The sequence below is a fragment of the Atractosteus spatula genome, chromosome 4, assembly GCF_055471065.1.
Source record: "Atractosteus spatula isolate fAtrSpa1 chromosome 4, fAtrSpa1.hap1, whole genome shotgun sequence".
NCBI lineage: Eukaryota > Metazoa > Chordata > Actinopteri > Semionotiformes > Lepisosteidae > Atractosteus > Atractosteus spatula.
In genome coordinates, this window is record NC_142709.1 from 44,466,286 (window position 1) to 44,493,332 (window position 27,047).

Sequence of the window (27,047 nt, forward strand, 5' to 3'; positions counted from 1 at the left end):
TAAAATCTGTTAATTTAGCTTGGATGTGCAAGGGGGATTCTTTGTTCTGAAATCTATATGACTGATCTGTTTTCAGTAACTGAGTTAGTACTTCAAAACAGACCAGATGCTGAGATATTGCTTTGATGAAAGACCACAGACAGACTTGGACACGCTGCACGTGTAGGAGCCTTAACTCTTCCTTTCTCTCTCTGTTCCAGCAGGCAACCTTCAGTGACCCAGGCTGTCTGAGATGAAAGATATGATATCAATAAGAGGCAATATTTTTAATGATATAAATTGATTGGGCAAGAAGGGGGTGGCAGGGTCAGAGTTTGCTATTGCTCTCACCCAAGGGTGTCTGGGAATGAATTAATGATCAGGATGGTAGAGAGACATCTGCATGCTGGGCTGTATTGTTAAAAGTTTCCATAAGAAGTCAATTGTATGAGACAATTTAATGTGTTGACTGCTTGTTCACCCCTGCAAACAAAGTGCTCAGCTGAGCTTCTCTTTGCTCTGCCTTGTTGTTACTCACACTGGATACGCATCACCATCTTTCCTCAGCACTTCACCACGCACAGGCTCTGGATTCAACCTTTTCAGACTGATGAACTGCTTTTAGGAATTTGTTCTCCAGACATATAGTTCAATCAAACATGACAGTACAGTATGTCTGCAGGTTAACATGGACACAGTTACTGCTGTCAGTGCTCATTACAAGCTGTTGTGGCAGACTGGGCTGTGGAGGAGTTTCATTTTGTTTCTGGGGAACCTTCTGGCACCCCCAGTAAGTCATACAATAAGGATTCCTAACTAATGCCACACTATCACACATCTCTCTGCAGCAGTGAATTGGACAACCTTTCACTCTCACAGATATTCTCAACAGATAAGTGTATAAGCCTGTATTGTCTTCTGGAGACAACCAAGAGACGTTTATTTTCTTTCAGGAAGGGTTAGTCTTACCTGTAAAATAAACCCTTCCTTTACCCTCTACTCCAAACATTAGATACCTGGTCCAGTAGAATATCTTTCTAAATCTGTCTCACAATGATGTTTTATGTGATGTATTGACTGTACATGTCCAATAATATGTTTGTACTGTAAATGTCTGTAAATATTGTGTTAATTGTATCTGCCTTGACTACACTAATTCTTCAATCATGATAGAACACTCTTTGAATTTGAATGTAAAATTCTTTTATCCTTAAGTTAAAGAGCATTCACTGCAAAGAATCTGTCAGTCCTCCACGTCATCCAGCCTTCTGGTTAGCAGATAAAAAAGTCTGTTGTACACCTTTAGTCACAGACACAGTTTTATACTTATGCCTTGACATTCTTATCTTACAGCAATGAACAACAAGATAGGAAGGTTAATTATCAACATTTGGAGGGTTTTGTGGTATTTATAAGTCAGAAAAAACTGGAGTATTAATTGCTGGGGGAGAAAGGGTGATCAGAGTTCTGCTGTGAAAGGTGCTGGAGATCACAGGCTCTGAAGACATACTGTACAACAGGTGGCTTGCAAGCCAGGTAAGCACAAACACAAACAATGGAGTTGAAATCTAAAATAACTTTTTTGTTAATTTATATTGGTTTTGTAGTGTAATTGCAGAATTGACTGACTGAAATATTGCCATTGCAGAATGGAAGGAATCAAAGAAACAGGCCTTCTGCTTTATTCCAGTAGAGGTCTTATTGAACATCTTAAATATCAACTGAACAAATGAACTGCAGTACATTCAATCTGGAGAGTCAGGCAATTCTGTGACTGATGTCACAGAATGCACACAGAAAAAAGAAGAGATAAAATAAATGGGGGGAATGCTGTAAAAATATTCTCTGTGCTGCAAAGCAGGTATCAGGTATCAGAAAAGGAAAAAACAGCAATTTTTGAAGTTCCTCTTTATAATTTATCAAGGGTCTCCAGCTGTGGTCTCAGTCACACCTCAGTTACAAATTATTTAAATAAAGCAGTACATGGCTTAATAAATAGAGCTGAAGGTGAACTCTTTTTACTACTCGAATACAACTGTACAATCCCAGCCATGCATTTCTGCTGCTGCCACAGCTCATCCTCTCTGTTTCAGTCATATTTCCCTGCCGGGTTGTCTGCTGGCCTGTCCCTGGACTTCACACAACCAAACTGTTGGGGAAACAGGATAACTAGTCTGCAAATGAACAGTCTTAAATATTTGCAATGTGGGGGTACCTGAAGCAAAGGAAACAAAAACAGCCTGGTTCTTGGGCAGACAGAGGAACATTGTGATAAAAGGAAAAAACACTGTGAACCATGGAAATTTCTTTTTGAAACTGGCTGTGGTACAAAATAAGAAGGTTGTAAAGGTACATTACAAGACAGACACTCAGATTCAAATTCAAAGAAATCTAATGGTTTTAATGATGAATTGTGTTGCCAAAGCAATATCAATTTAAAAAAAAACATTAACAGACATTTGCAAATAACTTTAATATTTGGAAGGCTCACTCTCTGTTCCTTAGGTTTTGACAAGAGATCATGTACTGGGCTGTCAGCACTATTGAGTTTCTACTCCCCTCACTACTCTGTGCTCAGTTTTTGGCTTAGCAAGGCTTTATTGTGGTCACTGATTTTTAGGTTTAGCTATTATTTTGTTGATCTATGCTGTATGGTAATTAGCAGTGGATATCGTCATACAGTAATTCATCACTGTAAACATGATTTGGTGTTTCTCTCTAAACAGAGAATGTTTTTAAAGAACACTGTGTGCCTAGCTTCTATGGGGCGTTTATCCTATTTAGTGTTATCCTGGTCTGTGATTGGATATCACAATTCACTGCCATAAACAGAAATGTGTTGGATTACATTTTCAAATATTCAGTCACATTTTGGGGGTGGGTTTAAAGGGATTGGTATTGTAGAGCCTCCTTCTAATGGAGCGGAAAGCCTTGCATGACATTTTCATCTCTCCTTAGTCAACACATCCAGATTAACTGATCTTCCGATCATGGTGTGTGTAACTGGATGTGTTTCCCAATGTAGATTTGTGTGTTCCTATAATCAGCCTCTGCAATCAAAAGTTTATAGCAATTAGCAACATAAAGGTGTCAGTGTCATTACAGGGCAATTAATACCAGTGTCTCAGGAACCTGATACACAGACTTCGAACACCAGAAGAAAGAGGAATGCTTACTGTTTCTCAATTCAATTCAATTCTGTTTCTCTCTCTCTTTCCCATTTCTTTCTCTTTTCTTCTCATTGTTTGTTTCTTGCCTTTTCTATGGAACTTACTACACATTTTCTCTCAGAGGTGTTATCTCTTCCTTAAATGGGCACAATTACCTGAGGTGATCGATCAATTATTAATGGCAGAGTTAATAATTCATGTTAATTGCTGCATTAAATTTCATTCACTCCCCTCTTAAAAAATTAGCAAAGGTCACAAACTAGAAGATAAAAAATGTGACAATAAGCTTTTATTTTGGAGATGAAACCAGGCTGGAGAGTGGCAGTGCATTTCCAGGCAGGGCTACAATCCAGACTCAGAGTAACAGTATCACTGTAAATTAGAAACTATTGTAAGTTATTATTAACAGTCTATAAACAAGTGATGTTCAATGGTATTAACAGTCCTAGAATATATGACTAGCATTGTCTGGAGTCTTGGGTACAAGTCCTGGAGTGCTATCTGCATTCGTGTGTTCTCCCCCATGTTCACATGTTTTGGGTTGGGTGCTATGGTTTCCTCCCACAGTCCACAGACATATTGGGAGGCTAGTTGGCTTCTAGGAAAATTGTCCCTAGGGTGAATGTTTGTGTGTATTTGTGTGCCCTGCACTGGACTAGCATCCCGTCCAGGGTCTGACATGCTTTGCACCCAGGATCTTTTAAAAAACAGGGAGTTAAGCATGTTCTGAAGTAAAGCAAGATAGCTCAGAATCACCTTAATAGCACACTGTCTGCTATGGTGCCTGCTTTGCACATAAGACCATAGAACAGTTATAAAGAGAGTAGATCTTTTGACCTATCTACCCCTTTTGATACTTAATAGCTAACTGATCCAAAGATTCAATCAAGGTGTTTCTCACTCACCCCTGTTATTGGCTTCAATAACATGACTAGGTACTGCATACTGTTATATGTGTGGGATTGTCTTACATTGGGACCAAACCATGAGGATTAAGGCAGTTCATTGGACAGCTTGATATACTGTATGCTATGAGTAAGTTGGAAAGTAAGTAATTGAAAATGTGAAGTGTCATGTTTTCAGGAGGCAAACTATTTTTTCTTCTTTCTATTACAAAGCAGCAGGTTTGACTGAAGCCTCAGCACCACTGGGACCTTAGAGGCCTCTCTCTCTGTAAGAGGAGCACAGGAGCACTCAACTCATCATACCAGGTTAGCATACAAACCTTTTTGCTTTTATTGGTTTTGTAAAGCTTTTACAGAATTAAAAATCATTGTTGTTGTTCCTCATATCAAAACTGCTTTCACAAAGTAGAATTAAGTTACTGTACGTTAAAATATACAGTAAATACACATTTATTGAATTAAACTGTGAGTGTTTATTTCTTTTGAGTTGCTTTCTTCCTTTTATTTTTTCTTTGATAATGATGCTTGTATTAGTTGAGGAAAACACTAAGATGAATAATAGTCTAGAAGATGCTGATAGTTTCTGCCTTTATCAATTGTACATCTGTGTATCTTAACAGACATGCAGAATCAGGAGCACAGTCTTGTACCATCCATCTTGTCACATTCCATGTTGAGGTCCAACACCAAGGCCTCCTGTTGTCAGTAACAAGGATTCATCCTGCTGTGACTATGTGGTGTGGCAGGGAATCTCTGTTACTGGGGGCAGGGTGCCACTTTGGACATGGCCACTGCACAGATTCAGGAGACATACAGGGTACTGGAGATGCTCACAAAGCATGGCCATCCAGTATCCGGAGCATCTGCTAGGCTTTGAATCATCCTGAAAGCTCAGGCATTGCACTGTACCTCCTGTATATTTAATCACTTTTCCCGGGCACTTGCTGAGTGTTGTACTGCTCTGCATTATAACTGGTCCATTTGATATGTTTCCTCTGCTGTATTTCCATTTGCCCTTTGCTTGTTAAATTTTGTTCATACTGTTGCCCACACTGAGACTGCAATCTGTATTGTCTGACATTATTGTACAATGGAAACTGCTGCAGTTTTATTGAACATAGTCCAATACATCAGAATAACAAACTAGTTTCTTATGTCTTACTTCAAACTTCTTTAAATGGCCTAAATTGTTTTTTTTTTTAGATATATAACATAAGTGAGGCCTTGCTGAGACACATGGAGTGCTTGATGTTTCCTATCCTGTTCTGTACAGAATTTCTATATCAACACTTTGGCTTCCATGAATGAGCTATCATTCATGGAAACATTATTAAGTGGTTATAATCCTGGTAATAAGAAGGTTTTTTTTAATCACTTTATGCTAATTATAGTTCTAGAATATTTTAATGATTAACAATGTGCCCTACATTAACACAGTGGCTCAGTGGAGCCTTGCAGCACTGGGGCCCTGGGTTCAATTCCCGGAGAGCTCATGATGCTCCTATTTCTTCACACAGTCTAGGGATAACCTGGTAGGTTAAAGGGCTTCTGGGAAAATTGGCTGTGCTGTAAGTGTGTGCCTATGTCTGCCCTATAATGAACTGCTGTCCTGCCCAGGGTGTTAAACTGTGTTAAACTATGGTTTGCCGGGATAGGCATCAGCTTCCCCACGATCCTGAACTGGATTAAGCTCTTAGAAAATGGATGAATGGAATTAATAATAGAGAATATTTTCTTTGTGACTTCATACAAAAAGGAAAATTGGTAAATGATTACAATGCATAAATGATTACAATGCTTGTGCTATCTATATCAATATAAACTGTGTGCCAATTGTTTATAAGTGCTTGCATTGAAATGCTATGGGCTTGAAACAGGAGATGCTGAGCAGCTGGAGTAACTCACTGTGATGAGTGATGTGCTGGAGGGGTTCTCAGCAGCACTGTGGTCTGGGCTGTTCTCCAGCTTGCTGGCACAGAATTTTGCCAGCTAATTCTGTGTACCTGCTCCAGGCCAGGAAGGAAGTCCTCCTGAAGGGATTTAGGCTTTGATTGTTTCCTGCGTCCTAGCCTCCATCAGGCCCCTCCTCTGCCTGCCTCCTCAGACAGCACTGGAAAGCAGCTGCAGTGGGGAGAGTATCTCTCCACATCTGCACAACATCTGGCAGCCCAACGCCCTAAGACAGCTGTGCACAGTAGCAGCCATCCTCATCACCATTACCATCTTCTTCTTCATTAATTTGTTTTTAAAAATGACATTGTAATAGAGACATGAAAGTTCTGGCAATCATATTTGAAAGCTGGAGAGAGCTGTAATGCAAAGGAGGGCCATTGCTTTGAATTGAGCAGCCAGTGAATTTCCTCTGCCATGTTAGCCTTGTTGATATTTTGTTCTCTTTGAAAATAAAAAATGTAATCACAAATTACATAATATGTGAAGTCCAAACCTAGAATGTGCTTAGCTTGTAATGTATTTGTTATTTAGAAACCTTTGAGAAACCATTAGGCCTTTCTTCTGACCCTATTGTCCTGCCTGTTTTACTCCACTGCAGAGCCAGGCTCTGAGAACAGAGAGCTCTAGCACAGTGAGGTTTCTCTGCGTAGGACAGGAGGGTAATTGAACAAATCCCATGCTCTGGCAGGGGAGAGGGAAGGTTAATCTCTTTCAGCAGCATGTTTTCTAGTATAATCCAGCAGAAGCAGCAAGCTGAGCTGTAGAAGGTGTGTGTGTGAATAGCCAGGGTCAGGGAGCATGCGTGCTGAGTGGGCCTGTTATTTTCAGTGTGATGTCATGTCAGCTTGTTATCCCCCTAACCCTCCCCACCATCAGTAGGCTGTGCACCGCTGCCTCCTGGACAGGCACTCCTGTACCAAGCTCTCCATTCTGCAGCCCTCAGATTTCACCTGTCACTGTCTGCACGCCTGTTTGCCTGCTGTTAATTGCTGGTCCCCCCTAGGGGGTTAATTATTTGTTCTCCTTCTCCTTAATTCCTCAGGACACAGAGAAAGATTGTTTGTTGTTGTTTACTCTATGACCTCATGCAGTCTCCCATGAGCTTGATTCTATGATGAAACAGTGGGCTCTTGCTGGGCCTGAGGTGTGACTAGGCAGGATGGGTCCAGGCTCAGAGTTTGGTCTGTAGCCTAGACAAGTATTGTACCAAAGAAAATTGGACACTTGCCCACCAGTAGCAGTACCTGAATTATTATATTTTGACTCTCTACGCTGGAAACCAAAGGGAAAGGTTGATGAGAGCATAAATCCAGGGAGAAAAAAGCTAGGAAAGTGGTCAAGTGGGAAAAAGATTGCAAACTGATGTTGACATTTTCTGCCATAAGACCTATAAATTCTTTTTGACAGCTAGAAACATACAGAATACTAAACTATGAGGCTTTTTTAATCAAAATTATGTTTCCTTTTTTTGAAAATGGAACACACATACATACAAACAAAACATAAGCAATGATGTATCCACACATTTTTAAATACATCAAAGGGCACACTTGGACACAAACACAGACATGTACACACTCACACCAGGGCCAATATTCCCAAAAGCCAATTAACCTACTAGTATGTTTTTGGCCTTTGTGGGAGGAAACCAGACAAACACAGGGAGAACATTCAAATGACACAAAGAAATAAAGAAACTGATTTGTCAGTATACAAAAACAATACATCACAACAGCCTTAGCTTGGCTGTTATAAAACGGAGCTTCTCTCTCAGTCCTCTAATTGAGAGTCAGTACTATATGGAGAGAAAATGCTTGCTGGGGTGTATAACTGAATCATCAGACAATAAGAACATGAATTCCCAAATTTCCAAGCTGCTCATTCTGTGTGTCCCAGACAGACTTCATCTTGCCCCATTTTTAATTGCAGTTAGGGTATCACTATTAAAAAGAAATATCTTACTTTTCCACATGTTGAAATTAAGAGAAAGTGCAAATAAGACTGAAAACAGCAGAAACAAGGGTTATGAGAGTGTAAAGCAAACTTCCCAGCACTCTTACTGAAGCTGGTACTTTGGGAACATTCAGGAAAGTTCTCTATGGGTTCCTCAGACACAGTAAACTGAGTAAACTGAATGAGTAATAAGGCCCCCTCTCATTTATAAACATTTTCTATATGCTTAAATAAGTACCGCAAATGTCTTTTGGTAAACTGAGAGATCTTTACAGAAAGGCAGAGACCTCTCACAGTCCTGACCTCTCCATGCCCCAGCACCCACACCCTGCTCTCTGCAGCCCTGCTTCAGTTAATTACTTGTTATCTCTGTTTTGGTTCACAGAGACCCACATCAATTAGCCTCATTATCCAGGGGGATATGAATCCAGGCCTGACTGCCAACCCTGTTTCACAAATATGCTGCATTCTCCCCAAACTCATTGGAGTAACTCATTAAACCTCTCTGCTGGGTGCTTATGACATTTTAATTCTGCTTGAAGACTTCAGGGTAGTGAGCAGCACAGTGGTTAGCAGTGGTGCCTTATAGTGCTGGGGCTCTAGGTTCAATCTTGGACCTGGGGTGCTACCTGCATGGAGTTTATATGTTGTCATCATGTTTGCATGGGTTTCCACCCACAATCAAAATCATACTGGTGGGTAACTTGCTTCTGTGAAAACTGACCCTGGTGTGAGTGTGTGCTGTGTTTGGCCTGTAAGGGACTGGCATCCTTGTGCCATTGTTGGCTGGGATAGGCTCTGGCTCCCCTGTGACCTAAAATTGGATGAAGCATTTAGAAAATGGATTTGAAGGTAACAACATGTAATATGTGACCTTCATTTTGAGGAAAGGATATAAAAATGCAGAATACTCTATATTATGAATACATGCCGAGATGATATTTAAATACAGTTATACTTCACGCACACCACCTGAACTACAGAAATTCACCTTAAGAGTGTTACCCAACAAAGTATGAGTACAATGACCTATTATAATTACAAAAGGCTACATTGACACAGACAAAATTTGACACAGCAACAGTCATAAGCACATGTACAGATGGAACCTTGGCCTACAATATGTTGCATAGGGCCTGCTGCAGAAAGTCAAACACAAGCTGAGGAAATGCAATACAGTATATAAGTAAGCAATTTTTGAGGAACATTGTCTCAGTATTTGCAGGACTGTACCTTAGTGTACTAAGAGAATTAATGGAAGTATGGAGGCAGGATGCCAATCCCACCAGGGTACCAATGCAGTTCTCCCAATCATGTAATACCCTCTGTAAAGCCTGTCCCTGGCTATGCTGTAATTCATTCTGAGGGGGTTTCCAATTCATCCCTCCATCCAAGCCTGGCTATAAATCATCCAAATCTCATTTTAGTCTAACCTGATTGCCAGCTGCATCCTAAGAAAATGGGCGCTATCCTGACTGCGGCACATTGTCTGGACCAATAGGGACATAGAATAGCAGCCTCCCACTTCTTTCCAGTGTGCTGGTGTCCTCTGTAACTGTCACATCACATTCCAAGCCGTATTCATAAACCAAGAAAAATGCATGTTACAGGTGCACATCTTTTGTTGCAGTGATAAATCAGATATCATAACTTGACCAGCATTAAAACAAAGTTATTAGAATTCTAAGTTCTGTACCTGAGGAAACTGTAGGTCCCTGCTTTTCCTGTGGGCAAACCGCTGGCACTGTAACAAATAGATTAAATAAGAAAATTGCCCATAGTTTGCCCTCTAGAAAAATCAAATACTGCATGTTTTATTAATGATTTCTTTGTGTTTATTAGAAAAAAAGAACATATCTAGTCAAGTGTGCATCTGGTGAAGACTTTGACTGATATTGTTTTATCTACTACTAAAACAATTTATCATATTATTTTATACCTTAAAAAGAAAATTACAGAAAATATATACCCTAAAATTAAAATTATATTAAAAATATCTAAATTAGTTTTAGATAAAGTCTTCTGTACAGTATCATTGTTTATATATTGGAATTTTAGGTATTTTTAACCTCACTAAGATACTAAGAACTTTACTGGTAAATGCATGGATGAATGGATTCTGTAGATTTTTTCTATCAGGATGTCTCAACCCCAGATCATAGAGAAACCCTATCAAGCAGGTTTTCTAGTCAATAAATCTTCAAATCTTCTTTAACACTGTAATAATTAATTGTGATAAATTAAATGGACAATTTGTAAAAAACAAACTGGGGCTCTCTAGGTGAAGGCCTGGAGTCCCCTGATTTAAACAATTTGCAGCATAAATCCCATGATTCATAGCAACGTCTAAGTGCTCCTAAAATCATCATAGCCATAAAACCTTGCTAGACAGAAAATGCTTGAATTTCAGAGTTTCACTTAGCTTTGCAGAAAGGAAGAAGACAGAAACTGAAGAGTTTGTACATCTCCCCACTATGAAAGATCGTGTGTACTTTTTGAACAGTAAGCTAGTGACATTAGTCAGTATCGCACGAGGACCAGACTGTGGGACCAATAAGATGGTACAGGGTATGAAGGTCTTGCAAGAGAGGAAGACTGGTAAGGAAGAGTTATTGACAGTACTGAGAGTGTCCCGGACCATTGTGACACACAGCCCCAATTATACACAACTCTCTTGTTTTGTTTGTTAATCCCTGAATCATTACCATTGGGTTTTTAAAAGTGCAAATCAATTAAAGATATTAAAGATCCAGGATAAGCACAACTCCTAGCAGAACTTTTCCTCAATCCATTTGTCATAGCTGCCTTTCTTTTCTCTTTTCCTCTGTCGCTTGCCAGAAGACAGCCCAATAATTTCATTCTTTTTTTTTCTCTATGCTGACTTTTATTAAAAAGATCAATAGCACAAGTTTCCAGAGAGTCTCGCTGCCGCGTAAGATGGAGATGTCCTGTAATCACACATGAAAAGTATTGGCTGTCATTAGCAAACCCATTGATTGGAAGGGACAGCGGGACGTGTGCTGAAAGCTTTCCCAGCTCCGTCATTGGATGGAGGGAGCCCAGCGACCTCTGACCCCGAAGATAATTATGGTATGGATAACAGATTAGTGTATTAGGGGAGAGGTATTGGACCAGATGCATTCAATATCTCTCCCTTGCTTACATCAATAATCTTCAGGCAGGAGAGCACAGGGCAGGGTCAGGCAGGGGAGTGGAGAGGTTAGACAACTGAAGAGACAGGAACTAAAAGGTAGATAATTCACTTTCACACAAAAAAATACCACCACGTTCTCAAAATCGCATTCTGCATTCCCCAACTGCAATGGCACTGGGGATATAACCATTCAGTTAGCAAAAAGCTGGGATCATTTATATGGGAGAAATAAGACAACAGGCTCCTGATTCTGAAGTGAACTGTGTGTTTTTTGGTCCTAAACAGACTGGGATTGTTTTTAAATCCTGTTCTTAAATTAATAAAAATATTATTTTAGTGTCCTTTAAATAAAGTAACCGTTTTTTACATTCAATCCTTGTTATAAATGTAAAGATATCAATATAATTAATTAATAGATTTTATTACACATACAGAATACTATATTAATGTTCAGCTTTTACTGCTCTAAATAGCTTCATATGTTAATACATTTTTGCTTTAAAAAGTCCTTAAAATGCAGTTTTAAGGATTTATGTACCAGATAACTTATTACACATTTAGTAAGATTGTTAGGTTTTTTAGAGTTTTGTTAACAGCTATATTCCAGGTTGTCTTGTTCATCTTTGGTCATCTTTATACCAGATCTTTATAGTGGCCATTCAAGCCCAAAAAATACTAGCATTCAATATAATCTTTTTAGTTCATCTGAATTTACTGCCCTGAAGTTGTAACTAAAGCTTTACATCTTAAAATTACAAATAACCCAGAGTACTAGCGTAGAACAACACACAAATATAAAAAATAGAAGCTTCCATATAGATATAATAAACAACTTTCAGGTATAATGAATTTTAAAAGTATTTCATGTGAATTATGGTAATTAATATGAATTATCTTTTGCTGTTTCAGAGTGCTGAAGGGGAGTCTAAAACAATTCTTCTAATTGTTAAATGTCAAGATCTAGTTAATATTCCTTCCCAGGCCAAAGGTACATTGGAGTGGCTTAACAAGAAGAAATAACATTGAGTTTACCAAAGTTCTCACTTAATCCAATATAAAATCTGTGGTAAGACTTGAAAAGAATGTCCATTAATGGAACCAACCTGAAAGAACTTGAGCAAGAAAAGAAAATAAAAGTAAAGAAGAAAGGCTGATCCTAGTGTCAAAAGTGATATTGAATTGCACCAACTGTAATTGCTGCAGATTTTTAAACCATTTTAGGTATAAGCAAAAGAAAAGTTTGTCAATGATTAATGGTCAGCATTTTTCATCTATGTCAGCTATAGTGAAAAGCATGGCCAGATTGCTTGACTTCTGGGTTTGATTGGTCATGCCTTCAGGGTTATATGCATGTTGGTCATAAGCTAGCAGATATGGCAATGCACACAAATATACTAAAGAACAGATACAGAGCTAAAGAGGTATGGCTTTGGATAATTTGACACCTAATCAAATTACCTTGTGATATTGTGTAAGTTGTGAATGAGTGGACATGTGCACTACCTCAGACTGACTACATCATGTTAAATTCTCAAAAAATTAGACCCTGAATGGTAGTCCTGTGAGAGAGCTGGCCAGCCAGTGTGAGACCTTTTCCATCAGCCATCAAGGTTACTCTAAGCAATCTCCTGTGACTTTCCTTCATTTACTTCTTCTTACAGAATTCTCTTAGACACCTGGCTTGCAGCTCCACGTTGAACCCTCTGTACAATAAAATGTATAATTTATATGTGCTAATGGGGTTCCTCTTAGTGACAGTGTGAGAGAATTAGAGCTGCTGTATCCGATCTCTACCTGCCATGAGATCCCCCTGTGCATGGTAACATATACTTTAATTATTGTTCCTGTTTTCCAGGGGCTTGGATGTCAAGTGACTTTGAGATGTGTCAGAAAAGGCAGTTTGCTCCCTGGCACTGTGCTGCACTGTGCGGCTAGTCGGTTTTCCACACGTCAGCCCTTTTGGCGGTGATTTAATCCAGGTTCTTGTGAGTAAGGAGTGAGGGGGGATCGTTGGGAACAATTTCTAGCTGTCAGTTTTCATTAGCTCTGATGGGCCCCTGACATGTGCCCGCAGTTCTGATGTATTGAGCAGTTTTGACTGAACAAGAGATTGGCTGATTCCCATATCACTCCTTGTCTTTTCTACAGTCTCTCTGCTCTCTGTTCCCTTCTGTCCTCACTGTACCTACAGTATTTTTTATTTCACCTCTGGATATTTCAATATAAGGATGTTTTCTTCTCTTCAGATGTGAAATTGTGCCATTGCCAAGGTCTTCATCATGTTTAAAATCACAGGACAAAACAGAGCCTGAAGGATGTTGCAGTGTATTTTTCTTAGTAAAGGCAAGTCTTGTCTGTTAGAGATTAAACATGCGCTCTGAAAAGACCCAATAAGACGTGCAAATCTGTATAAATTCTTCCTTTCCAACTCCTCACCTCTGCCCTGTGGTTGGAGTTGCATTTCCTCAGATCCCAGAACAGCAGAGACTGAGCTGCACATACAGACCACAGTATCCCACATGAATACCCACATAACCCCACGAAACCGCGCAGACCCAACAAACCGCACAGCACAGACACTAGGACCTGCACAAGCCACAGGATAAGTGGCAATAAAGCCTTGAATTAGATATTCATATAAATCAGCAGATATAACTAAACCTGAGTGCTAGGAGAAGTGCTGCAGAGAGATAGAGTCTAGGAGGCTGAAGCTAAGACCGGTCAGTGATAAGGAGACATAACTCAGTGAACTGCCTGACTCAGCTCACTGCAAGACCTTTGGATACCACCAGCATTATTATTAACAAGCAGAGGTTATTTCCACAATCAATACAGAAAAAAATACAAAAAATTAACGTCTTCAGATGTGTATGCAGTTCTCCACTCATTACTATTAAAATGTAAATACTTATTAACATCTGAATTCCCCTGTACCTGTACATGGTGTTTGTTAGGTTCCTCAAAGTTCAAACACAAGGCTGAGCCCCCTGTAAGAATGAGTAACTTTAGTGTGAAACTTCGCTCTTTTCCTTTCTCACAGGAACCAGTGATTGGTTTATTCCCGTGTAAGGTAGGAAAAGAAGACTAGATAAGGTTTTGCTGGGAAATGGTCATGCTTGAGGTATCATTAGGGCACATACAGTATACAGGATGTAGATTTCAGGTATTTTGTTAGTGTTCACTACAGTACATAAAAAAGGATAGTCTATGAGCTTCTGTCCCCAGGAAATATAACTCTCTGCTGCCTTCATGTTTTGTTATAACAGGCTTATTATTAAATAAAACAATAAGTTTATTCAAGCAAGAACCTTTGTGTTAGCTGTATTTATAAAACAGGGTATTAAATATTTGTAGTTTTTTTTAAAACATGGATTTTATGAAGACTGTATTACACAATTTTGTCAGCGACTAAGAAAGTGACAGTATTGAATACTACATAATTAAGGACAATCCCTTTTTAATTTGAAAAGAATGGTCTGGGCTCTATTTTATGGGGAGGTTGGTTCTCTTGAAAATCTAATTACCAACTGGGTAAAGAAAATTCTTACAATTCTTCATAGTCCATTTTCTCTTGGGCATTAGTGGGTCTGTATTTTGCAAGGGGAAGACTGTATGCAGTTTGAGGTACTGGGCAAGTTCAAATAAACTGTTTGGTTGTGGCTAATAATAGAATGAGACAGCAATGCCTCTTTTTTGAGATGTGGTTTACCCTTTTGACCAGACATTGATGGCTAGATGTCATTGTTAGCTACCAGTGAGCTGTATTTGGGAAATGGTGACACACAACTGGTCCTGTGTAGACAGATTATAGTAGGTGGGCTTGCATCAATCGGTGTGTCCATAGCAACTGTGACCCTGTGATCCTATGCTGTTGTCTGCAAGAGCTGCAGAATTCCTGTAACTAACGCTATCTCAACTCTAAATACAGCAAATAGATGTTTTGGAATAAAACACGTGAGGAATAGAAGCAAGGCTGCTTTGACTAACATTTGACATTTCAAACCAAGGAAATGGGGAGGGGGGGGGGCAGTGCAAAAATTATATGAGACTCCAAATTAGAGGAATTCACTTTGCCTGTCTGTCTTTGGCAAGGGTCCTTCATTAGGGAAGGACAAGGCTAGGTGTTAAAACAATCAAAATAAACAGGTACTCCAGCAGCTTGTGTACACAGTGAAAGGCACGCTTGTGCTAGGACTGCTGTTGGTTTCGAGTTGTGTTACAGCACCAGTTTTCCCAGTGGTGGCTCTGACTGGGAGCTCTCTCAGCAGAGTTCAAGGACAGGAGCATGGATCCTGATAAACTGTACTGTATCAGAAAGAGAGACAGCGAGAGTTAGGGAGGGGGCTGGAATGGGGGGCAGGGTATGCTGAGATAATTTCTTTTTCCTCCTTTTTTCCCTTTTCTTTTTTAAAGCTGATTAAAAATTTACAAACTTGAGGGAACCCAGTCCGAGTGCGATAATGATTGATGGCATAACGAGAGTGCAGCAGTTAGCACTAAAAAACACGCTATCAGGTTACTGTCCTCATCGATGTGACACCCATTAGTGTCTGCTAATAGTAACCAATCACTTGTTCTGTCTTCCTCAATTTCCTCAAGGGCCTGTCTCCTCTTCCAGCCTGCATTCAGTGGAGGACAGCCTCCTTCCTTCTGTCTCTCTGTCAGTGAGGCCTCCGAGGCTGAGGCAGGCTCTCAGTTTCTGAGTCTATCCTGTTGTTTCATAGGCCGGAAACTGGAAGACATCTGGCTGGTAATGCCCACTTCCTTTAAAATTTCATTAAATTTTTTTCCCCATTTTTTTCTTTTGTATTTGTATAGTTTATTTTCAGAACTGAACTGGACAGTTTCAGAACCACTATGAAAACTGGTTCTTTTCTTTTAAGTGACAAGCTGTCTTGGTAGATGAACTTGTTTTATTCTAGAGAAGAAGGCTTTGATGATACCTTAATTGAGAGATTCATTGGATTGTGCTAAAAGTTTTATGCTATAGATTTGTGGTTTAAATGGTAATAAATGCATATTGCCAAGAAACATTTGTGAATCATAAGTTTTTTTTTTCCTTAATAACAAAGGAATCTCCAGCAGAGGTCAATTAGTGTCAAACTGCTAAAATTCTGTTACTACGGTGCTTGGCAAAGTATTCACGCCCTTCCCAAGGGGTCCCATTTCTGTTGAAATACAAATTATGTTTACACATCTTTTCAAAGAGAATATTTTCAATCAGAACTGGAATGCTCAAACTAAACCCTTTCATAGGTAAAGATGTTAAACTACCAGCAAAATCTGCAAAAGTTCATAACTGAAACATGAAAATCTAAAACTATTTTTTAAAAATTGTGCATATTCCAGATATCCAGAAGAATATGCATGTGATGATCAATTTCCATTCTTGAAAGAATGGGGACAATTGAATATAAAATATTTCACTGGGGAATTTAGCTAGCCCAATTTGTTGTATTACCTGTTTTGTGTATGTAGTTGTGTGTGCTAAACCTCTGAGACCCCTGAGAAAAAAGCCACCAAAATTATGTCTGACCCCACTCACCCCAGTCATAACTTGTTTGTTCCCCTACCATCTGGCAGAAGGTTCCGGTCACTCCAGTCACACACAACTAGACTCCAAAATAGCTTCTTCCCCAGAGCTGTCAAGTTGGTGACGCCCCCACTCCCTCCCACCATATTATGATCTCTCCTAACGTCTTCCTGTACCCACAATGACTGTACTCCCACACCACTACACACACATATAAGCCAAAATTGTACTGTCCCCTCGATAGCCCAGTAAAACTGTACCGGTCGTAATAATATTTAATATTTATTAATTAACCATACTATTTTTAACCATACTATTTTTGCACTGTTCCAAGAATTACCTTGCACTGTTTTTGTCCCGTTATATTTTCTCTGTTTGCTGAATTTTGCACAGTTTTGATTACTTGATTACATGTTATTTATGTTATGTTATTACATGTTACTGTTATTGCTATTGTGTTACTGTCTATTGTCTTATCTTCTGTCCTATTTATATAATGCACCTGAGTGACTAATGAGAATCACTTTTCATTATACTATGGACCTGTGTAAGTTTAATGACAATAAAGTTAAAGTTGAATTGAATGTTACTGCCTTGTTCATTACCATGTTGATACCATGATACACTCTGCAATGTGGCACTTTTCTCTGCTTTTCCTGTGGTATATCACAGTAATCCTTTATAGAGTTTGCTGCCTCATTATGGCTTCACCAGAAAATGCTAGCTGCAGAACAGTGCCATCACTGTGTCACAAAGAATAACTTCACAGCCTGTAACCAGATCCCCAGTCACTTGTTTCTTCCCCGTGTGAAAGTCTCTCCTCAGCTGTGTACACTGGGTCCTGCTGAGCTCCTGGGCCCTATGCTGTGGTTAGAGGTTTCAACACCCCGGCGAACCACAGAGCGGTCTGGTGTGCCGCAGATGCCACACAGCTACAGTACTATGATAGCTGTCCTGCCTTGCAAACAGCGCCTCTCTGTGGCAGGACTTGGTATAGCATCTTCTCCCACACAGTGAATAGTGCAAAACCAGGACTGTGTGTAGCTCCTCTGTTCAGAAGTCCTTGCTGTACTGTACTGATACACACAAACCTTCTATGGGCTTTAGTCTCTTTGGGACTCTCACTTACTTCTTTCATGTTTTAATGAATAGCTCCTAACATCACTCTTCCAGGACTCAAGGTGCAAATAATGGCAAAAAAATCTATATTTATTTTGTTTGCTTAATGTTTTGCTTGGCAAAACGAAAAAAGTACAAGGCAAGAACCTTTTCACATTTTTTTCTTTTCTAGAGTGGCTACCTTTGTTGTATTTTTTTTCTCCAATTTTGAGACTGATACCTTGACCACATACTGTCACTCACACACACTCACACAGGCACACTCCCTCACACTTTCCCCCGCTAGGTCGTGCCCTTATTGGGTTTCGCGGGTTGGGTTTCAGCCTGACAAGTGGTAATTGATTCCACTGTAGGTTGGCCTGGTGGTAAGTGGGGGAGATTGAGTTACACTGAAAACAAATCGCACTTTACTGAGCTCTGACCTTCTCCCCTCCACCTTCTTTGTCCAGCCTCTGCTCCAAGCCCTCTGTTTACACCTCTCTACACCTCTTTTATTGCCCCCTCTCTTACGCTAGGTCCCTCGTGTCCTCTCTGCTTGCACTGTTGGTTTTCGCTCTTGCTCTCCCAACCTGCTCTCTCTCCAGGTCCCCTCCCCTCTTTGCACCCATTTCTCCAAGGCCAGTTTGTGCTCTGGATAAAGTGTCGTCATGGCATTCATATCTCCTAGTGCCTTTCTCGGCATTTTTAAATCCACACAGAAAACATTTTTTTCGCACCCTGATTTATTTTCATTTGCTTCTCCCGTTGTGAAGAACTTTGACATATCTTAAATCATGGGCTCCCAATCTTGGTCTTGAAGACCCACACACCTGCTGGCTTTAATTACAGCTGAGTTGGATATTGAATTAATGTATTAATGTCTTAATGGACATATAAATGGTATTTAGTTTTCAGCTTCTAAAAATGCTGGTGAATGTTTTTTTACAATTGCTTTACCAAAGCAAAATAAAATCCCAAACCTTTGAGCACAGAAAATATGCAAGTATTCAAATCAAAAAAGCTTTTTAGTTCAATTAAGGCTTCAATTAAGTATTTAAGCTCACCCGGAACGAAAACCAGAAAGTTTGTAGTTCTCCAGGATCAGGACTGGGAAATCATTTGTTATCTGAAAGGTATAATATAGTGTAGAACAACAGTTATTATTGCCATTATTGTGTCTTTTGCATTTCTTTGTCCTATTTGGAGGGAGAAGAGTGAAGGACTCTATCTTCCCCTAATTAATATATTCCACTCCAGAACCAATGCAGGAAATAATACGGTGAGAAAGTTAATAAATACAATGAGAAAATGCCCACATGAGATTCCAGAAGCTACACTCAGGGAATGTTTTCGCAAGAGGAGGCAAAGGCTGTAATCAGGTGTCTGTAGAGCCTCTGGAGAGTAACCAGGACAATTACTCTGTACTCTTTACGTTGTCCTGAAGAAAACACCTTGCAACTTCTCTGATTACCCCTGTGATACTCTAGTTCATATTATTACAAATTGATTTATGCTGTATTAAAATTGTCAAAGTCATTAAACCAGTTCCCATGACTCACACTATGAACTGCCTTGAGGTTAAAAAAACAAAGCTTTGTTGATATCAAATCAGAGAAATCTGGGTTCTAGGTGCAGTACCAGTATTAGCAGTAAAAAATCATTGATTACAAATCCAATTTTTTATTTTTATTTTTCCAAACATAAAAACATCCAATGCAAAAGTAACCATTTCCCAGCACACATCAGTGGTATCCCTTCTAATCAACAACCCCTGATAACATAACAGTCACAGAGCTGTAATAAAGTTCCCTGCTGCGTCTAGGTCTCTCTAGGATCTAGTGAAGACAGGGAAAGGAATGCGGATGCTCCAATCACAGTTCACTTGGGCGTATAATATGGGGAGCTCAATGCAAAGCAATAAGATTAAAATCAAGGGAGCTGTTCAGCAAGCGTCACCAAGCCCCATCCAGAGTTGAATCATGCACACCTTAATAGCTGCAGTCAGACAAGCAAACCACTGCTCAGAGAATCCCAAGTCATCATCACATTCTGTTCCCTGTTCACATCCAGTAAGAGTGTTGAATGCAGACAGGAAAGATCCCTACTAATAATAATGGATGGACAAGAGCATCCAACATTTTTCATTCACCAACCTCTGGGCACTTCAAAGACATGAATGAAAACATGCCCATAATTCCCTGCAGTCAGAGGATACAGATCGAACTAGAAACTATTGTCATAGGATTCTGTCTAAGAGGGCTCAAATGTACTTTCTGAAGAAAATACAAATAGATAATTTGATGTTTAGGAATTTTTTTAGGTAGAAATTGTTATACCAAATATTGTCTCAGGAAATGGCCTTATCTGCAACACTCAAGGCTATGTGCCAAATAGTCACCACTTCTAAAAGTTTAAACCAGACCTGTAATAAAAAGTCCCACATGGAAGAAATGAATCCCTTGGTTCCAGGCCTCATATCAAAAAGGTTAACTGTTGGTTGTATGGAAAACATTTCCCTCTAGGGGATGCTAGCAAACTGAAATCAGTACTACTGTACTGTATGTATTAAATCACATATGCAAGTTTCTGTCATAAGGCAGAGAAATCATTCATTTTCTGTATAGTACAGTAGGTAGCACATGTCACTGCATTTAGAGTGCAGTCCCAGGATGCAAAGATCCTGTATGAGCTGGCCACTGAGCACCATCCTTAGATGCCTAAAGATTGTCAGTATTTTAACTTGATCAGTATCTCCAATAGGACTAGTAGGCCCCAAACTGGTCTGGAAAAGCAGAAGGATCCACTAATACCAAATGTTATACATTATAGCATTAGAAAAGTTCTGGATGAAAGGAGCTCCTTCTGGCCTGTGTTCAATCTTTTGATTAATCAGCCTTTCCATCCTTCTCTTGCTGCTTCTTATAGGAACCTCGTGGATTACAACATGGTGAGATACATGCTTTTGGCAAAGACATGGCTCCTATTTCCTGTACTAAATACTCATGTTCTTCATTTGTCACTTTATTGGTTAAGTCTGAACCTCCAGTTACCTTTGTTAACCAAAGAAATTGAAATGGCAGTGCCTGAAATAACTCACCAGCCTAAACAAGGACTCCAGCACAGGCTTTCCAGATTCCCATGAGTGTCCAACAGCACTCATTCAGGTATACTGCAGGATGTTTCCTGAAGAAAGAGTTCTGAACTGTGTGTCCAGAAGAACCACTTGCAGACACACTCCAGGTTGTACATTCCACATGTCCTTGCAGTCCATACATACACATCTGTTTCCGCTGGCTCCCAGCATCACATGGAATGAGCGCTCTGCATTTCAGCTGGAATAGATCATAACAATGTATGGCATAACTGAATCATGGTAAAAGCATTACACTGTCCAGAGGTGTAAGATGAAATTCTTTCAAATCAATGTGAAAGCAGAATGTAGAAATGGGAAGAGTAATTATGCAATAATAATACATAATTTATAATAATACATTTATAATAATAAAATGCAAAAAAGAACACACTCAGAAATTGTTTTTGAAGGCAATGCCACATGGTTGTCTTACTCATATCAATCTCATTTTCTCCGCTCTATTGGTTGCTGGTGTTGCTTATTGGGGCATTCGATTGTTTGATTTTCCTTTCCTGGATGGCATTACGGCAGGTGTGCACGATTCAACTCTGGATGGGGCTTGGTGACACCTGCAGAACAGTTCCCTTGACTTTAATCTTATTGCTTTCCATTGAGCTCTCCAAGCACATACTATACACTCCAGTGGACAACACAACAGTCTGGAAGTTTTCCTTTCCAATACTGTGCATTTAATTCCTGTTTTCCCTGTTTTGCACAGTCTGCATTACCATACCTTTACTAGCCATCAGGAGTGTGAAGCCTGCTCTGTCCAACTGCGCCGCCTCCATTTGACAGAATTGTCGCAGAGAAGACCACAGTGCCCTCTGCTGCCCATTCTTCAGACTGAACTGCACTGGCAGAGTCCATACACAGGACTGGCACAGCCTGCTTAAGACAGGGGACAAATCAGCAGGGTCAATGCTGTAATGTTGACAGGAGATCGTAACAACTTATGTAACTTTATAATTGTAGATATTAGATTGTTGCTGTACAGTGTGTGCTGTACAGTTCCACCAGATCATCCATCCGGGTCTAGAGCTCTCTGAACAAGAAGTAATAAAGTGTGCCATTCACAGTGAACAAATACACATCAGAACACACAAACACCTACGCATACCTTCATCTGAAAATCAGTTCATTTGGGAGTATTTACCTGGCAGTGAGGGCAATGAAGGACAAGGTGCTTCCATAAGAAAGAGGCTCTACAATATCAACCCACCCATACAAATATGGCTGCAAATAGTTGAAAGTGTAATCCAACCCATTGCCCTATATGGCAGTGAAGTTTGAGGTCAATCACAGATAACCAAGTCACAGCACAAGCCACAACCTTACCACCTCAGACACTCACACATACACAACACAAACTAGAATGTTATAGAAAAGACAATAAGCATTAGTTCAGTATCTGAACAGGGCCAGAGACAACCAAGAGAATTAGCCCATGATGAGGTCAAGCTCAGTGATCACAGCCTGGCCATAGAAACTGGGTGACACAGGTAGACCTGTCTGCCCAAAGAGGATAGGCCGTAGTACCACTATCAGCAGGGAGAAGCAGAGACAGAGATGCACTGCAAGAAATACTCTGGAATTAGACAAATCCTTCTCTAAAATAAAAAATAATAATCCCAGAATAATTCCACAACTGCCATTATCAGAATAGCTTTGAATCCTACACAGGGAGTGGCAAAATGCTCAGCGGAGCTGGTAGGCCAGTATGTGACCTACCCAAGGCCCGAGGTACAGACAGTGAGCCTGTATCACAATGTTTTATGTGATGTATGTAAAGGTCCTATAATATACTTGTACTGTAAATTCCTGTAAATCCTGTGTTTTTTTTCTCTTTGGAAACACTGAATTCGAATATGAATTTGAATTTGAAAGTGGATCTTGAAGGCAAGGGGGAACAAAAGATCATTCGGTGAACAGTGACATCTGGTGGGTGTTAGGGGTACTGTATGTCAGTATGAAAATGCATCTCAACTGTTCCCTCTCCACCTCCAAGAAGAATAATAATTATAATGTTATAGCTATTGTTATATTCACATTTTTTTCAAGAACCTCAAATCTGGTGTATCTTGGCACATCACAGCCCTAAGACAGGGTACCTGGACCTGGACAGGACAACAGTCCATCACACAGACACAAACACAGACCACACACTCACACCAGGGCCAATTTTCCTAGAAGCCAATTAACCTACAAGCATGTCTTAGGACTGGGGGAGGAACCTGGAGCACCCAAAGGAAACCCACGCAAACATAGGAAGAGTATACAAACAGATTCAACATGCTAGTATATGCTCTCTCAAACAACCAATTGAAGTTTGCGTGACTTTTTTGACATGACAGCTTAGAATATTATGAAGACGCAAAGAAGAAACAAAACACAGGTAAAATATAGATGATGCAAATACAAAAAGAAAAAGAAAAAGAAATACAAAATAGCAAAAAAATGAAACAGGAGTGTCCAATCCTGATCCTAGAAGGCTAGTGTACCTGCATGGTTTCCAGGTCTCTTTAAAACAGCTGTGTTTCAGAACTGCACTCCTCCAGAGGAGTGTTAGAAGTCATTCCCAGCTACAGGCCAGAAAAACTAAATTGGTACATAGAAGTAAATAATTGGTTTATCAGCCTGAGAAAGAGTTCAGGTAAGAGTAAGAACCATAAGACTCAATGTCTCTAGAGCACTGGAGTGGCAGACTCCTGGACCAGCCTCTCCTCACTGTAAACACTCACAGATGAGTTGGGTTTTGGCTCACAGAGAGTTTGTTCATTGCAGCCAAAGAAAGAATAAGTCTGTTTTGGGAAAGAAGTATCTGTAATGCTGGAGACCCAGAGACGGCACCTAGTGTAAGTTAAACAGAGAGAGTGAGTTTGTGCAAGGGTTTGTGAGGAAAGAAGAATGGAATAGAGAGAGAACAAATTCATGTAATCAAAGGGAAGGCTCCTAGAAACTCGAGAGAATGGGAAAGACAGAGTGCTGGCTGACCTATGGAGGTTTAATGAAGAGACGCCATGTCAGACGGTCTGACTTCTATTTAGGGAAGTGGGTTTGCCAGATGGTGTGCCAGGGCCCTGATGCTTGGGAAGGCTGAGAATGGGCAAAGAGAGACAGACGGAGCAGACTGGCAGGGAAACACAGTAGACAGCAACAAAAAAAGAGAGAAATTGAAAGAAGAATGCATGCTATGTTTATAGCATTCTGCCTCAGGGCCAGAGAGACAGAAACTAATCTGTGCTAATGTCACATCTATTTTGTTGCCTTCTCTAGTGTTGCATATCTTTGGCAGCTTTTCTGTGACCAATGAAGTAACTGAACTTGAGACAGTGGGAAAGTAACAAAGACAGAGGAAGAGGATGGGAAAGGTGAAGAGAGAACAAGAGAAGGAAAAAAGGAGAAACTGAGAGAAAGAGGAGAGGAAAAAAGAAGAAGGAATAGAGATCCAGACACAGAGCAAGTGAGAAACAAGAGGTTAGAAAGAGTGTGAGAGACAGTTTGGGTAAAATCCAGTCACACACTTTCTATAGGAATCACCTCTGTGCTGACTGCTTCACAGATCTCTTCTCGGGGTTTAGACTGACACAACACTGTAATTAACTCCCTATTCATTGAGTTCTAATTAGTTTCACATGGATGCTCTGAGATTGGATTCTGTACTCCCAGCAACTGAGGAATAAAAATCCATTCATTAAAGCACTTTCCCTAATTCTTTATCAGTGTCAGTGCCCATTCTCATTCGTTAACATTTCCACTTCAGACAGAGGCTCAAGAATTCTGCACCAACCTCTCAAAGATTGCAGTCAAGTTCTTTTCCTGATTAAGTCACACCAGACTAATTAAGAAACAGGAGAGATCACAATATATTAACATTCAGAGAGTCCAAATTAATTAAAAATTGTTGGAGGAGATTAGGAAAGTCTGGTGATGACAGATTCTCTGACATCAATGATGTCCTATGTATCATACTAAAGTGTTACGAAGTGTCTTTCAGGACCCTATGCAGACAGCACAATCTGTAAGGGAGTGAACAGAAATGGTGAGGAGACGAGGAACTTTGCTTGTAGACAAACAGGGGGGCGTGACGAAGGTGTGCGGGGGTGTGTGGTCCAGGCAAACAGTCCAGAAGTGAGTCCGAAGGGAAATCCAGTACAGGCCAAAGTCCAGAGCCGGGTGATCCAATCTGAGACAAACAAGACAAAGTTAAAAGCCGGAACGGGATCTGACGAAGGCTCGGGGAGAAAAAGGGGTAACAGGACCAGGCGTCCCAGAGTGGCTGGTTTGGAACGCCGATAGGAGACGAATGCCCCCCGAGCCATGGACGTAGGGCAACTCGGTGGTAGGCGGGCCTCGGGGCGTCCGTGTTCCATGGCAGAGAACGGAACAGAGTGAGCGTCTGGCTTTTAAAGGTGGGCTAGAACAGGGAGCAGGTGCAGAAAATCAACTAAAATGTGAAAGAGCTGGAGTGCCCTTAAAAGGGAGGGATTACAATCGTGACATAAAGACAGCAAATTTAGCCCCACAGAATCCATCCATCTAATTTTGAACTTCTTCATTTAATTCACATTTAATTCAGTATATCTGGAAAGCAATCTATCTAAGCAAGCAACAGACACAAGACAGGGTACACCCCGGAGGAGACACCAGTCCATCACAAGGCACACAGATATGCACACAATCACTAGAAACCTAACTTCCCCAGAAGTCAATTTTCATACCAGAAAATCTTTGGACTATGGGAGGAAACTGAAGCACCCAGGGGAAACTCACGTTTACATGAATAGAACATAATAAACTGAGGTCTGGTATTGAACCCATGGCCTTGGATTTATAAATCACAGTAACACTTATCTATGTATCATTGGATGGAACACACTGATGTCTTAATTCATTTCAGACCTTTCAATAACAGAATGATTCTCATTTTAAAGGTTTCAGAATAAAAAAGTAAAAGACAGGAAAATGGCTAACATACAAAAATAAAGAGTGCCAATAAAGGAAAAAACATTAACTAAAGTGAGGTACTGTAATTAGATGAGAACTGCAAGGGTCTATATTAGGTCCACTACTCTTATTATTTTATATAGACTTCTTGACTTGTTAAATTTTTAAACTAATAGAAAAGCAAAGAGTTGAACACTGCAGAAAACACAAATTAAATGCAAAGAACTTTAGACACTATTTAGGAATGGGCAGATTCAGAAAAACAAATTTACTATAGACAAGATCATGCCTCTACCATCATGGTTGCCTCTATAGGGTGCTCCTACCTTTTTGTATTGTTCCCAGTTTTATTAGTCTCAGCTGTGTCTTATCCCCTTTTTGTTATTAAAGTCTGGTGTCTCAGCAGTTCTGGACTCAGCTTTGGAAGACAGACGCCCGGAAGCCCGCCTACCACCGGGCACAGGAGTGGGCTGAGGGCACAGGCTTCAATCATGGCATCCTGACCTCTGAGTCCAGGTCTCGGAGCACCTTGCCCCATTATGCTTTTAATCTTTTGTGTTCCTGGTCCCAGTTCCCTGTCCCTGTTTTTAACCATTTGCATCTTAGATGGACCTCCCGGCATCTGGATATTGGACTGCGTCCTAACTACCCCTTTGGACATCCTTTGGACTTGTTCACCTGCAATCCGGGCTTCCGGATTATACCGTCATGCATAGGGCCTTTAACAATGTATTTCATGGGAGTCTGACCTGGCTTCCATGACATCTGGTTAATATGAATGTCAACTATATATCATTAAATGGGTTCATGAATTTTAAGAATACTATACAAAAGATTTAGGTGTATAATGTGATTTCCCTGGTTGTCACCTTTAGCAGCAGGGAGAACAGATAAGAAAAGGCTAACTAAAAAAAGGAAAAAAAGTGATAAATTGATATACAGTGAAGACCATTCTCAAAACATTTAATGACAAGTCAAGAAGACCCTAAACTAATGGAGAAGTTAGTGGAAACATAAAGGAGAGTCTAATATTGACAGATATTTGCATAAAACTCAATATATCTCCGAGAACAAAACTAGACCCTGCAATGGAAAAGGGCTCAACTTATAAGCTGGCTGCCTGGTTGGCAGATTCCTCCCCCCTCATTTCTCGGAAGAGGGGGTTTCATGGCGTTGTCAAGAGAGGGGCCTGTCTGTAAGCTTGATCAGAGCCTCCCGGTCTGCC

At 40.2% G+C, this 27,047-nt stretch overlaps 1 long non-coding RNA gene across 2 annotated transcripts; it reads left to right on the forward strand.

Annotated features, from left to right (window-relative positions):
- Positions 1-1,428: 1,428 nt before the first annotated feature.
- Positions 1,429-5,201, forward strand: LOC148836367 (uncharacterized). Of its 2 annotated transcripts, none has more exons than XR_016090985.1 (3): positions 1,429-1,515; positions 4,268-4,360; positions 4,675-5,201. It is a non-coding gene; the product is annotated as an uncharacterized LOC148836367 (long non-coding RNA). The 2 variants fall into 2 exon arrangements; XR_016090986.1 differs by having other exon boundaries at positions 1,430-1,515; positions 4,271-4,360.
- The last annotated feature ends 21,846 nt before the right edge of the window (positions 5,202-27,047 follow it).